This window comes from Leucoraja erinacea, chromosome 15, assembly GCF_028641065.1.
Source record: "Leucoraja erinacea ecotype New England chromosome 15, Leri_hhj_1, whole genome shotgun sequence".
Taxonomy (NCBI): domain Eukaryota; kingdom Metazoa; phylum Chordata; class Chondrichthyes; order Rajiformes; family Rajidae; genus Leucoraja; species Leucoraja erinaceus.
Genome location: NC_073391.1, coordinates 21,616,708 through 21,629,447, shown reverse-complemented (window position 1 = coordinate 21,629,447; position 12,740 = coordinate 21,616,708).

The following is a 12,740-nucleotide window of genomic DNA, read 5'->3' as shown; positions in this document are numbered from 1 at the left end:
CAGGGTCGAATCAGGGTCTCTGGCGCTGTAATGCAGCAACTCTACCACTGCGCCACTGTGAAGATGCCCTTACAATGGTGTCAAGCAAGGAATTCCTAGATTATGACCTGCTGACGATGAGATGGCATTGACATATGTCCAACCTATGCTTGTTTGGAGAGGAACATCGAACTGGTGGAGCGCTTTAAATGTCAGTAAACTGACTGCCTGTTTCTGAGATGCCTGTAGGCTGATTATTTGTAATGGAAATATCAGACTAATGCAGGGAGGGAGGCAATCACTTCTAAGGTTAACTAAAAACACATTGCTAGAGCAGGGTTGGAAGAAGCTTTATTCTGAGCTCTGTTGTACTCAATCAACTGCTTGCTGCTCCAACTCTTTCACTTCCTGATGCTAATATTCCACAATAAGCAAAAATAAAATTATATGCATGGCTATAAAGATGTTGAAAATATCATGACCTGTGAAGGTTTTATGATGTTATTATCCCTAACTAAGCTGAAATAAATAACCTTACTTGACATCATTGGTCCATGGGTTTGCCAATGCTGAGTTTCCAGGAATCAACCTTTTGGACATTGAACTGAACAGCCAAAGGGAAAAAGTGGTTTGGTTTAGTTTAGTTTAGATTATTCTTACGTGTACCGAGATACAGTGAAAAGCTTTTTTGTTGCATGCTATTCAGTCAATGGAAAGACTTTACAGAAACAGGATAAAGGGAATAATGTTTAGTGTGAAATAAAGTTCAGTAAGGTCCAATTAAATATGGTCCAAGCGTCTCCAATGAGGTAGATGGTAGATCAGGACCACTCTCTAGTTGGTGATAGGATGGTTCAGTTGCCTGATAACAGCTGTGAAGAAACTGTCCCTGAATCTGGAGGTATAAGTTTTAGAAACATGTACAAAATAAATATTAATATTTCTTGAACAATTTAAGCTATTAGTTATATTAATAACCATATAACCATATAACCATATAACAATTACAGCACGGAAACAGGCCATCTCGGCCCTACAAGTCCGTACCGAACAAATGTTTTTTCCCCTTAGTCCCACCTGCCTGCACTCATACCATAACCCTCCATTCCCTTCTCATCCATATGCCTATCCAATTTATTTTTAAATGATACCAATGAACCTGCCTCCACCACTTCCACTGGAAGCTCATTCCACACCGCTACCACTCTCTGAGTAAAGAAGTTCCCCCTCATATTACCCCTAAACTTCTGTCCCTTAATTCTGAAGTCATGTCCTCTTCTTTGAATCTTCCCTATTCTCAAAGGGAAAAGCTTGTCCACATCAACTCTGTCTATCCCTCTCATTATTTTAAAGACCTCTATCAGGTCCCCCCTTAACCTTCTGCGCTCCAGAGAATAAAGACCTAACTTATTCAACCTATCTCTGTAAATTAGTTGTTGAAACCCAGGCAACATTCTAGTAAATCTCCTCTGTACTCTCTCTATTTTGTTGACATCCTTCCTATAATTGGGCGACCAAAATTGTACCATACTCCAGATTTGGTCTCACCAATGCCTTGTACAATTTTAACATTACATCCCAGCTTCTCTACTCAATGCTCTGATTTATAAAGGCTAGCATACCAAAAGCTTTCTTTACCACCCTATCTATATGAGACTCCACCTTCAAGGAACTATGCACGGTTATACCCAGATCCCTCTGTTCAACTGTATTCTTCAATTCCCTACCATTTACCATGTACGTCCTATTTTGATTTGTCCTGCCAAGGTGTAGCACCTCACATTTATCAGCATTAAACTCCATCTGCCATCTTTCAGCCCATTTTTCCAAATGGCCTAAATCACTCTGTAGACTTTGGAAATCCTCTTCATTATCCACAACACCCCGCAAATCTTGGTATCATCTGCATACTTACTAATCCAATTTACCACACCTTCATCCATATCATCGATGTACATGACAAACAACAAAGGACCCAACACAGATCCCTGAGGCACCCCCCACTAGTCACCTGCCTGCCTCCGACCCGATAAACAGCCAGCCATCCACCATTACCCTCTGGCTTCTCCCATTCAGCCACTGTTGAATCCATCTTGCTATTCCTGCATTTATACCCAACAGTTGAACCTTCTTAACCAACCTTCCATGAGGAACCTTGTCAAAGGCCTTACTAAAGTCCATATAGACAACATCCACTGCTTTACCCTCGTCAATTTCCCTAGTAACCTCTTCAAAAAATTCAAGAAGATTAGTCAAACATGACCTTCCAGGCACAAATCCATGTTGACTGTTCCTAATCAGACCCTGTTTATCTAGATGCTTATATATATTATCTCTAAGTATCTTTTCCATTAATTTGCCCACCACTGAAGTCAAACTAACAGGTCTATAATTGCTAGGTTTATTCTTAGAACCCTTTTTAAACAATGGAACAACATGCGCAGTACGCAAATCCTCGGGGCTATTCCCGTTTCTAATGACATTTGAAATATTTCTGTCATAGCCCCGGCTATTTCTACACTAACTTCCCTCAATGTCCTAGGGAATATCCTGTCAGGATAATATTGGAGAAAAAGAGGGCAAAATGACTGTGTGATTGAAGATCATGAAGTCTTCAATAGAAGACAAGGGTTCAGCATATGAAGTGGTTAGAGTTGAGAGTGGCATTGAGAAGATATTCCTAGGAATCTATTCAGCTTCCACCTCTGTCACTAGTGCACCTTGTCATTCGTATATTTGTCTAAGGTTACATCCAGCAGCAGTAAGTGAAGGAAGAAGCATGCCTGATGGTAGCGCACACAGCTCACCTCTAAACTAGTTTTATAACCATGTAAATGTACATTTCCTTCCTGGAAATCTATTGACCTTTGACTGGGGAGTGTTTCCTGAAAAAAAAAAGTTTCATTATAACTATGTGGCTATCTGTAATATAAATACAGAAAATTATGTAAATACTCTGCAGTTCAGCCAGCACATGTGGAGAGAGAAAAGGATGGTTTAACAGTTCAGGTCATTTCAATTTCAACAGTTTGCCGTGTAATTTGATACGTTGTATTTGAGTAAAACATCATTGAAACTCACTATTGGATAAGCAAAAACGTATTGTTCAACAAGGGCTGCCAACATTGGGTGAGAGTTGAGAGTGAGAAATTGCGAGGGAGTGTAGCGACCGAGGGGGTGAGGGTGTGGGAGGGGGGTGTTCCCCCCCTCCCACGGTAGGGAGCTTTAGCATTTTTCAGCTTGAAATTGTGCAATCTGGTGCATACTGTAGCGAGTCTTTTAACTTACACTTGAATGCAACATTTATGCTTCAAATTGGATTTGGTATGAATAAGGTTAGGCTAAATTACATTCCTAATTACATTCCACAGTAGAGCCAGGCTCTGATCAACAGGTGCAGGACATATACCTTAGTATATTCATGTATGGAAATCAGATTATAATTCATGCTGTTATGCATATATAGAGAGAAACAAAAACATACAGACAAGGCAAGAGGAGTCAAACTTCCACCACTGTTCTGCACATATAAATCAATCAACCGTAGCCTCTGACTATAGAAACAAGACTAAAATAATGCCATATATTCAACTGTATATGGTTCAATGAAATTAAGATATATATGTAAAACATATATATGGAAACAGGCTCTTCGGCCCACCAAATCCACACCGACCAGCAATACCAGTTGTATCCTACATGCAAGGGACAATTTACAGAAGCCAATTAATCTACAAACATGCATTTCTTTCGGATGTGGGAGAAACCAGAATACCCAGAGAAAACCATGTGGTCATGAGGAGAATGTACAAATACTGTACAGACAGCACCCGTAGTCAGGATCAAATCTGGGTCGGCGGTGCTGCAAGGCAGCAACTCTGCCGCTGCGCCACCGTGCCACGCCATTAAATTATTTTTTCTGTGATATATTTATTATGGTGTCACGTCAACAAAGATGAACACATGAATCTGATTTCTGTCCTTAGTTGCATAACAGACATCTCCAGTCATTGTGTTTTATGGCTGGTTTTCAACCTCTTCAGTCTGAAGGTCTCGACCCGAAACATCACCTATTCTTTCTGTCCAGAGATGCTGCCTATCCTGCTGAGTTATTCCAGCTTTTAGTGTTCACCATCTTGTAGTGCAAACCACCATCTGCAGTTCCTTTTTACACTCTTTGTTAAGCGAAACAGGTCCTATTCTCACAATATTATTTACCTCAACTAAGTCTTTTCTTCACCTCCGTAGCTGCAGAGAATACAATCCCAGTTATCAAATCATTCTTCAAAGTGAAACAAAAAGCCAATATGTTCATAAATCGCCCCTGGAACCTCTCCAGAGCAATTGAACCCTTTCTACAGTGTGCCTTAGTCTTACAGTATGGCAACAGGCCTTTCATCCCAACTTGTCCATGTAGATCAAGATGCCCCATCTAAACTAGCCCCATTTATCTGCGTTTGGCCCATATCCCTTTAAACCTTGTGTGTGCCAGTGTGTGTGTAAGGGTGTGTGTTAGGTTGTGTGTGCCAGTGTTTGTGTAAGGTTGTGTGTTAGGTTGTGTGTGAGAGTGTGTGTGTAAGGGTGTGTGTTAGGTTGTGTGTGAGAGTGTGCGTCAGTGAAGCGGCGACAACACCCGGAGTGAGCGGAGACTTGGCGATGACCTGGGAGCATTTCCCTCTCTCCCCCCCTCCCAGGAATGCGGGCCGGCCCAGGTGCTCTGTGTCCAGCTGGGATCCGGGGGAGGTGAGGGTCAGTGACCCGGGGGTCTGGGGGAGATGAGGGACAAATACCCGGGGGTCCGGGGGAGGTGAGGGACAGGTGACTCTGGGGGTCGGGCATCAGAGCGGAGCCTTAGCCCAAGATTCATCCGCACGGCTCTGGAGACGGCACCGATGCTGTCTGGGACCCAGGGTATTGCTGGGACCACCACCGTGTCTCACCCATCACACCATCTGCACGGGAATGTGAATGCGGGTGAGGCAGCATCTATAGAGCTGTAGACAAAAATGCTGGAGAAATGCTTGAGTGTGAAGAAGGGTCAAACTCAGACACAGATGCTGCCTCACCCGCTGACTTTCTCCAGTATTTTTGTCTGCATTGTCATTTTAAATAATGTGCGATGGGCTTAAGCCAATTAAATTGCTCATTCTTTAGGGGAAACCCGCTGACAGAAAACTATTCCCATTGGTGAGTGTGGAGGAGCGTGACTTTATTTATTAATTTATATTTATATATTTTAATTTTGAGTGTGAGAATTTTTGTCATCAGCGTGAGAGCGTGAGAATTTCGTCAAATGCGCGAGTCTCACGCTCAATGCGTGAGAGTTGGCAGCCCTGCAACCTGAAAGATCACCAGTCCATGCTCACTAGAGATGCTGCCTGATTTGCTGAGTTACTCCAGCACTGTGACCTTTTGTGTAAATCAGCAGCTGTAGTTTCTTGTTTCTACGTTTTGACTGACACTGCAAAATCTCCCCAAGGTATGCCAATTTTGACGGGGTTCTCCTCTTCTCTCGCTGATGGGAGTTCTACGAAGGCGCTCTCTCACTGCTCCCCCTCTGTGATTTCTGCTGCTCTACACCCATGTTCTGAACCGCACCTGCTAAAAAACAGTCACGTGTGGGTCTGAAGAAGGGTCCCAACCCGAAACACCACTTGTCCATGTTCTCCAGAGATGCTGCCTGAGCCATTGACTTACTCCAGCACTTTGTGCCCTATTTTTTTAACAAACATCTCATTGTACTCTTTGCTACATTCCTCTTTTAGTATATGTAAATTAAATAAGGTAACAAAAAGCTAACAGAACGGATTAGTATATGATAAAAAAATGTTCTTATTTCAGTCCCTCCGTCCAAAGTAAAACTATGATATCCTTCTTTAATAACCATTTAAAGATTCAGAATAAAAAATTCTGTGCCTTAAACATAATTTAAACTCCCCATTCTGCCCATTTTATGTGAACTTTGACCTGAACAAAAAGAACCAGCCCACCCACCCCCGCCTCTGAAATATCTTCGCCAAAATGTCTTACCCCAGGCCTGTCATTCAAGATTAGTGTATTGCCTGAAATAACACAGCAACAGCCGAAAGGACATGTACAAACAGAAAAGGATTTGGGTTTAATCTGAACTTTGCCCTTTCTGACAACATTTACGACAAGCTGTGCCGCATGTTACTAGAAGTGCGATGATTAGAGAAGTTGAGGAAATGCCTTTTTGGAATAACAAAATTAAATTATTGATACTAATGACTTGTTTTGGGGACAGTCTATTAGGCGCGAGAAAGAATGTGAATCTTCTCGGAGTTTTACACTGGAGACTTCCTGGTGGAAAATAGCCCCTGTCTCTCTGATTTGCAGAGTTGCTTCCTCCTGAGGGAGGCCGAGATGCTTGAAGGGTGAGTCACTTCATACTGTTCTCATGCATCTTCAAGCAGCCAGTGGTAGCAGCTGTTTCTGCAGAGGCCTAGGACTAGGTTGCCTCCCCATACACTTAGTTTGACAATGTTGTTCGGTGCATGGAAAGAAAGGGATGAAAATGAGAGAACTGATGCATTGGAAATTGTCGTTGTAAAAGCAGACTTAATTATCTTCCTTGGTAGTGATTGGTAACACAGCTACCTGCTGGAATAATTTATAGTGTGACAATCATACATTCATTAAATAATTCTTTTGAGACCAATTTAGGGTAAATTTTGGGTTCATGTAGGTGAGGGTAGCTAATCAGAATGCAAAATAGAAATGCAATCTTTGGAAATCTGAAATAAAAATAGGAGGTGCTGGAATCACTTTCAGCACCCGCAGAGTATATAGACAAGATAGCATTCCAAGCTGAGTGCCTTTGTCAAAATTCTCTTGTTAGCTTTCACAAAAGCTGTGGAAAGGAAACTTCCTCTTTCTCTCGACAAAGGATGTCTGGTCTGCAGGTCATCTCCAGCACTTTATTGCTCTGTGAGTTTAAGGCTCACCCCCACTCTCTCCACTCCCACCAGGCATGAGGTACAGAAGTTTGAAAACATATAGCTCTAGATTCAATGCTTAAGAAGGAACTGCAGATGCTAGAAAATCTGAAGAAGAGTCTCGACCCGAAATGTCGCTTATTTCCTTCACTCCATAGATGCTGCCTCACCCGCTGAGTTTCTCCAGCAGTTTTTTTCCCTCTAGATTCAGGGACAGTTTCTTCCCAGTTGTTAGCAACTGAACCAGCTGGAGTGCGGTCCTGGCCTCCCATCTTCTGAACCTCATTGGAGACCTTCGGGCTATTTTTAATCGGACTTTATCGTACCTCATCTTGCACAAAATGTTATACCCTTTTTCCTCTCTGTACACTGTAGACGGCTTGATTTTAATCATGTATAGCCTTTTTGTTGACTGGATAGCATGCAACAAAAAGCTTTTTACTGTACTTCAGAACACGTGACAATAATGAACTAAACTACACTAAACCAAAGTGTGGCGCAAGCTCAAATGATCGTCTACACACTGGGCCCGATCACTGTCCACATGATCATGAGCCACCTGGATGTAGACAGTGATCTGGCCGCCAGGCAAGGGGAGTGCAGCCCAATTGGTAGGTAGAATCCACCATTATTCATCAATTTAAGTTATTGATTATTCATCAATTTAAGTTATGGTTCAATTCACATTCACTTTGGTTAAGGATTACTTTAATGTTTACTTTCATACTATTCTACATCATTCTCAAATCATATTGACGTTGAAAGCAAAAGGATAGGTTTGTATTGAATATGGTATTTGTCTGCTTTGTCTTAATGGGCCTGTAAAGCTGCCGCAAGTAAGAATTTCATCCTTCCATTGGCAGTACATATTACAATTAAACACTCTTGGCGCACATGGTTTTACACAAAATGGTGTTAGGTATCTTGGCAGACAGGAAATAAAGAGTATGGATAAATTGTTCCCTGTCAGAATGGCAGGCAGTGGCGAGTGGAGTGCCACGTGGCTCTGTGCTGGGGCCGCAACTATTTACAATATAAATTAATGATTTAGATGATGGGATTAAAAGTAACACTAGCAAATTTGCAGATGACACAAAGCTGGGTGGCAGCATGAACTGCGATGAGGATGCTAGGAGGTTGCAGGCTGACTTGGACAAGTTGAGTGAGTGGGCAGATGCATGGCAGATGCAGTATAATGTAGATAAATGTGAGGTTATCCACTTTGGCGGCAAGAACAAGGAGGCAGATTATTATCCCAATGGTGTCAGATTAGGAAAAAGGGATGTGCAACGAGATCTGGCTGTTCTTGTACACCTGTCACTGAAAGTAAACATGCAGGCACAGCAGAGAGTGAAGAAATCTAATGGCGTGTTGGCTTTCATAACAAGAGGAGTTGAGTATAGGAGTAAAGAGGACCTTCTGTAGTTGACAGGGCCCTGGTGAGGCCACATCTGGAGTATTGTATGCAGTTTTGGTCTCCTCATTTGAGGAAGCACATCCTTGTTATTGAGGCAGTGCTGCGTAGGTTCACAAGGTTAATCGTCGGGTTGGCGGGACTGTCATATGAGGAAAGATTGGATTTATTGGGCTTGGATTCACTGGAATTTGGAAGGATGAGAGGAGATCTTACAGAAACATTTAAAATTATAAAAGGACTGGACAAGCTAGATGCAGGTAAAATGTTCCCAATGTTGGGGGAGTCCAGAACCATGGGTCAGGTCAGGGGGAGTTCCCCCCACCACGGGTACCATGTAATTCTGTGCTACCTGTTCCATAGTCGGATAGTCAGCAACTAAACCCTATCCCCCACCTGGTTTGCCAGGAGAAGAGGGGGCTGTGGACCCACAGCAGGACCAAAAACAAGACCTGTCAAAGGGCGGATGAGCTTCTAACGAGCCAACAGCCATCCACACGTCAGTAAAAGTTGCGATCACTGTTGTACAAAGCATTGTAAGGAACGATGATAAAGCACACACACCAAAATCCTGTACTTCCAGCGGCGAAGTCCGCAAGAACTGGAGGACAGAGATGTGCCACCGTTCCCGTCTGAAACCAGCACCACTGAGTCACTAATGTTTTCAACGATGATGATGATGATGATGAGAACCAGGGGCCACAGTCTAAGAATAAAGGGGAGGCCATTTACAACTGAGATGAGAAGAAACCTTTTCACCCAGAAGGTTGGGAATTTGTGGAATTCTCTGCCACAGAAGGCACTGGAGGCCAATTCACTGGATGAATTTAAAAGAGAGTTAGATAGAGCTCTTGGAGCTTGCAGAATCGAGGGATATGGGGAGAAGGCAGGCATGGGTTACCGATTGTGGATGATGAGCCATGATCACAGTGAATAGCGGTGCTGGCTCAAAGGGCCAAATGGCCTCCTCCTGCACCTATTGTCTATGGTCCCTTTCCAAATATTGTCACAATTAAACTGCATCAACAGGAGCGGAAATATGTTCGGAATTCTCATGAACTGTTCCAATAATGCCGTTTTCCAAAAATGGAAAAACATAAAGAGGCTCCAAAAGAAACTATTTCATGAAGTATATTTCCAGAGATGGTGGAAGACTTCAATCGCTTCCAGTTTGGAGTGTTCCCCTGTAATTTCTTCAAAGTGTGGTTTGTGTCTTTGACGTGTTGCTGAGTGGTTCAGTCAGATGGGGACTCTGTGGAATATCTCGCCACACTCAGGAAAGTGCAGCGCTCATAGTAAAGCAGGTGTCTCCGGGCAATGCAGATCAGCTGAACAACAGTTACACACCTCGGTTATTACTGGCCCAGGCCTGAGAGACAGACTCTCTAACCAGTTTGCCAAATATGTTTAATGAATTTTTGTTTTGTTTCCCCAAGTGAAATGTTTGACTTCCAAGTGGAAACACTTACATCGGTGGATGCCTGATCCACATGGAAACACGAGAGGACATTATTTCTGTGTAAAGAACTTTCAAGGGGGTCATAGATTGGTTGAAAAAGAAAGTGTGGAAAAGGTCATGCGTGGTTATTGCAACTATGCCACAGCCTTTTCTTTGGAGAGTGCCCAAATTCCTCATTGCTAATTGTAATTTACGACTTGTTATTAAAACTGCGGGAATGCATAGTTTTCATTTCCCGAAAATAGGATTTTGTTTCCTGTAACAAATAAAAGCCAATCATCACGTGCATTACTGACCTTTTGAAAGCAGCTGATTTGACATAAGTGAGGAAGAATTCTCCTCAAGCATTCTTCCATGATCAGGGCTCAATACAGATCAGGAGGGAAGCTTCATTTAGAAGCATGGAAACATAGAAAAATAGGTGCAGATGTAGGCCATTTGGCCCTTCATGCCAGCAGCGCCATTCAATATGATCAAGGCTGATCATCCAAAACCAGTACCCCGTTCTTGCTTTTTCCCCATATCCCTTGATTCCTTTAGCCCTTATAGCTAAACCTAATGCTCTCTTGAAAATATCCAGTGCATTGGCCTCCACTGCCTTATGTGGCAGACAATTCCACAGATTCACAACTCACTGGGTGAAGAGGTTTTTCCTCATCTCAGTCCTAAATGGCCAACCCCTTATACTTAAACGGTGACCTCCCCTGGTTCTGGACTACCCCAACATCAGGAACATTTTTCCTGCATCTACCCTGTTCAATCCTTTAAGAATGTTATGTTTCTATAAGGTGCCCTCTCATCCTTCTAAATTGCAGTGAATACAAGGCCAGTCAACCCATTCTTTCCAGGGCAGGGCAGAGGCTGGGTATCCTGCAGCGAGTTATTCATCTCTTGGCACCCCAGCACCAATGCTCCACTCCCAAAGAACAAGGCAGATACGTGATGGAGTGTTCTTTATTTGTCTGAATGAGTACACTGTCAATAACATGCATGAAGCTTGACACCATTCAGGATACGGCAACTTGCTGGATTGATGGCCCATCTGCACTCTAAATATTAGTTTCCCCATCCATTTGCACGTAAAATGAACCGCCTACAAAATGCACTGAACTTCCTTGTTCAAGCTCCTCTGACAGTAGCTCACATACCAGCGAAACCTACCGCCACTATTTCAGGTGGATGAGGACTTCCAAATTCCCCTCCAATTGTCACATCCTTGACTTGGAAATATATTACGGTTTGTTCAACATAGCTGGGTCTAATTCATGAGCTAATAGCACAGTGGGAGTACCTGCACCAGAAAGATTGCAATGATTCAAGAAGGTGGCTCACCACTAATTTGCCAAGGGATGGGCAATAAATGCAGGCCTTGGAGGCAATGGCCAGCACACTGAACACAGGCGCTGACAAATACATAGAGCTCATTGGTGGACACCAAAAATGGACACAAATAGCTGGAGTAACTCAACGGCTCAGGAAGCATCTCTGGTGAAAAGGAAGGGGTGGAGTTTCAGGTCGGGACCCTTCTTCAGACTGTGGGGGAGGGGGGGGAGGGTGTGGGGGGAGGTGCAGACATGGAGGCAAAAGAAGAGCAGGACCATTCAGGGCCATCTATAAATTACCTGATGTGGAGGAAGGAACTGCAGATGCTGGTTTATACCGAAGATAGACACAAATTGCTGGAGTAACTCAGCAGGACAAGCTGCATCTCTGGATAGAAGGAATCGGGTGACATTTCAGGTTTTTTATTCAACAGTCGTTTGCTAGGGCGCTCAGCATCGCCAAGCTCTGTTTACCCTCAAGGGAGATGCTAAAGGCATTTCGTGTCTCTGTTTCCGGCTGTACACTGACAATGACAATCGGTGACTGCCAATCTGAATCTGAATCTGAACAGGTTTGAAAACACAGTAGCCAATAAATTACATAATGAACAAACATGAACAAGAGTTCAATAATTTAACAAAAAAATCCTAATACAGGGCAAAAAGCAAGACAAGGCTAGAAGTTCCCAGTGCAACCAGGCAGTTCATAGTTCGGAGTTTAATTGGAATTTGTGTTACCCGATGGTCGATGGGAGGAAGCTGTTCCTGAACATAGACATTACAGTTTCACACTCTTCCTTCCCGATGGCAGGAGTGAAATGAGTGAGATTGTGGTCTTGTCTATGATGGTGGGTTTAATTTTCCACGCAGAGTTCTAAAAATAATGCAGAAGAGTTGTTACTATAACAGAATAATTAAATATCTCGCACAAAAAATATGGAGCAATACAAAGTCCAATCAATCTGCCGGAGGTCTGGCCGAAGAAAGATTTTCTGTCCACCCAAGTCTGGAATTGCAATGTAAAGGAAACCAGTTGGTTTGATATATCATGAGAAGTCTGTAGCAGTATTTTGGGTAAGAGCCTAGGGTGTGTATTGGTGTAAGTGAACACGGGGTATTGATAGAGAAAGCTTAATCTATCAGTCAGGATAAACATGGGCTATTCATTGCGGGTGCATCTACAAGTGAATTTCTGTTGCATTCATCCAGATAAGCCTGGAATTTCTGTCTGGCATGCCTGAAGTCTAGAATAAGCAAGATGCTTGCATCAATTTTGAAAAAAACTGCTTCATGGATATTGACATATGAACTTTAGTGACTTTTTAAAACTGATTGCACAGAAACGTGAAGTTAAATATTTTTGATGCATTCTCTGTGATTTCAGTGTTGGAATATTAAAAAGTGCAAAAAGAAAAAAAATTGTTTGCCCAAGAACTTGAGATTTGTTGGGTTTAAATTTGAACCCAAGTCAATTGCATCGCTGAACCCCAAGCAAATTTATTCAATCCTATTAGTTGCTTCCTGGGCTTGAGAGATAAAGCCTTATGTGTGTGTTGAGTATGAATATCCTCACAATGGGAAGAGAAGCAGATCAGGTTCAGGCATGGATT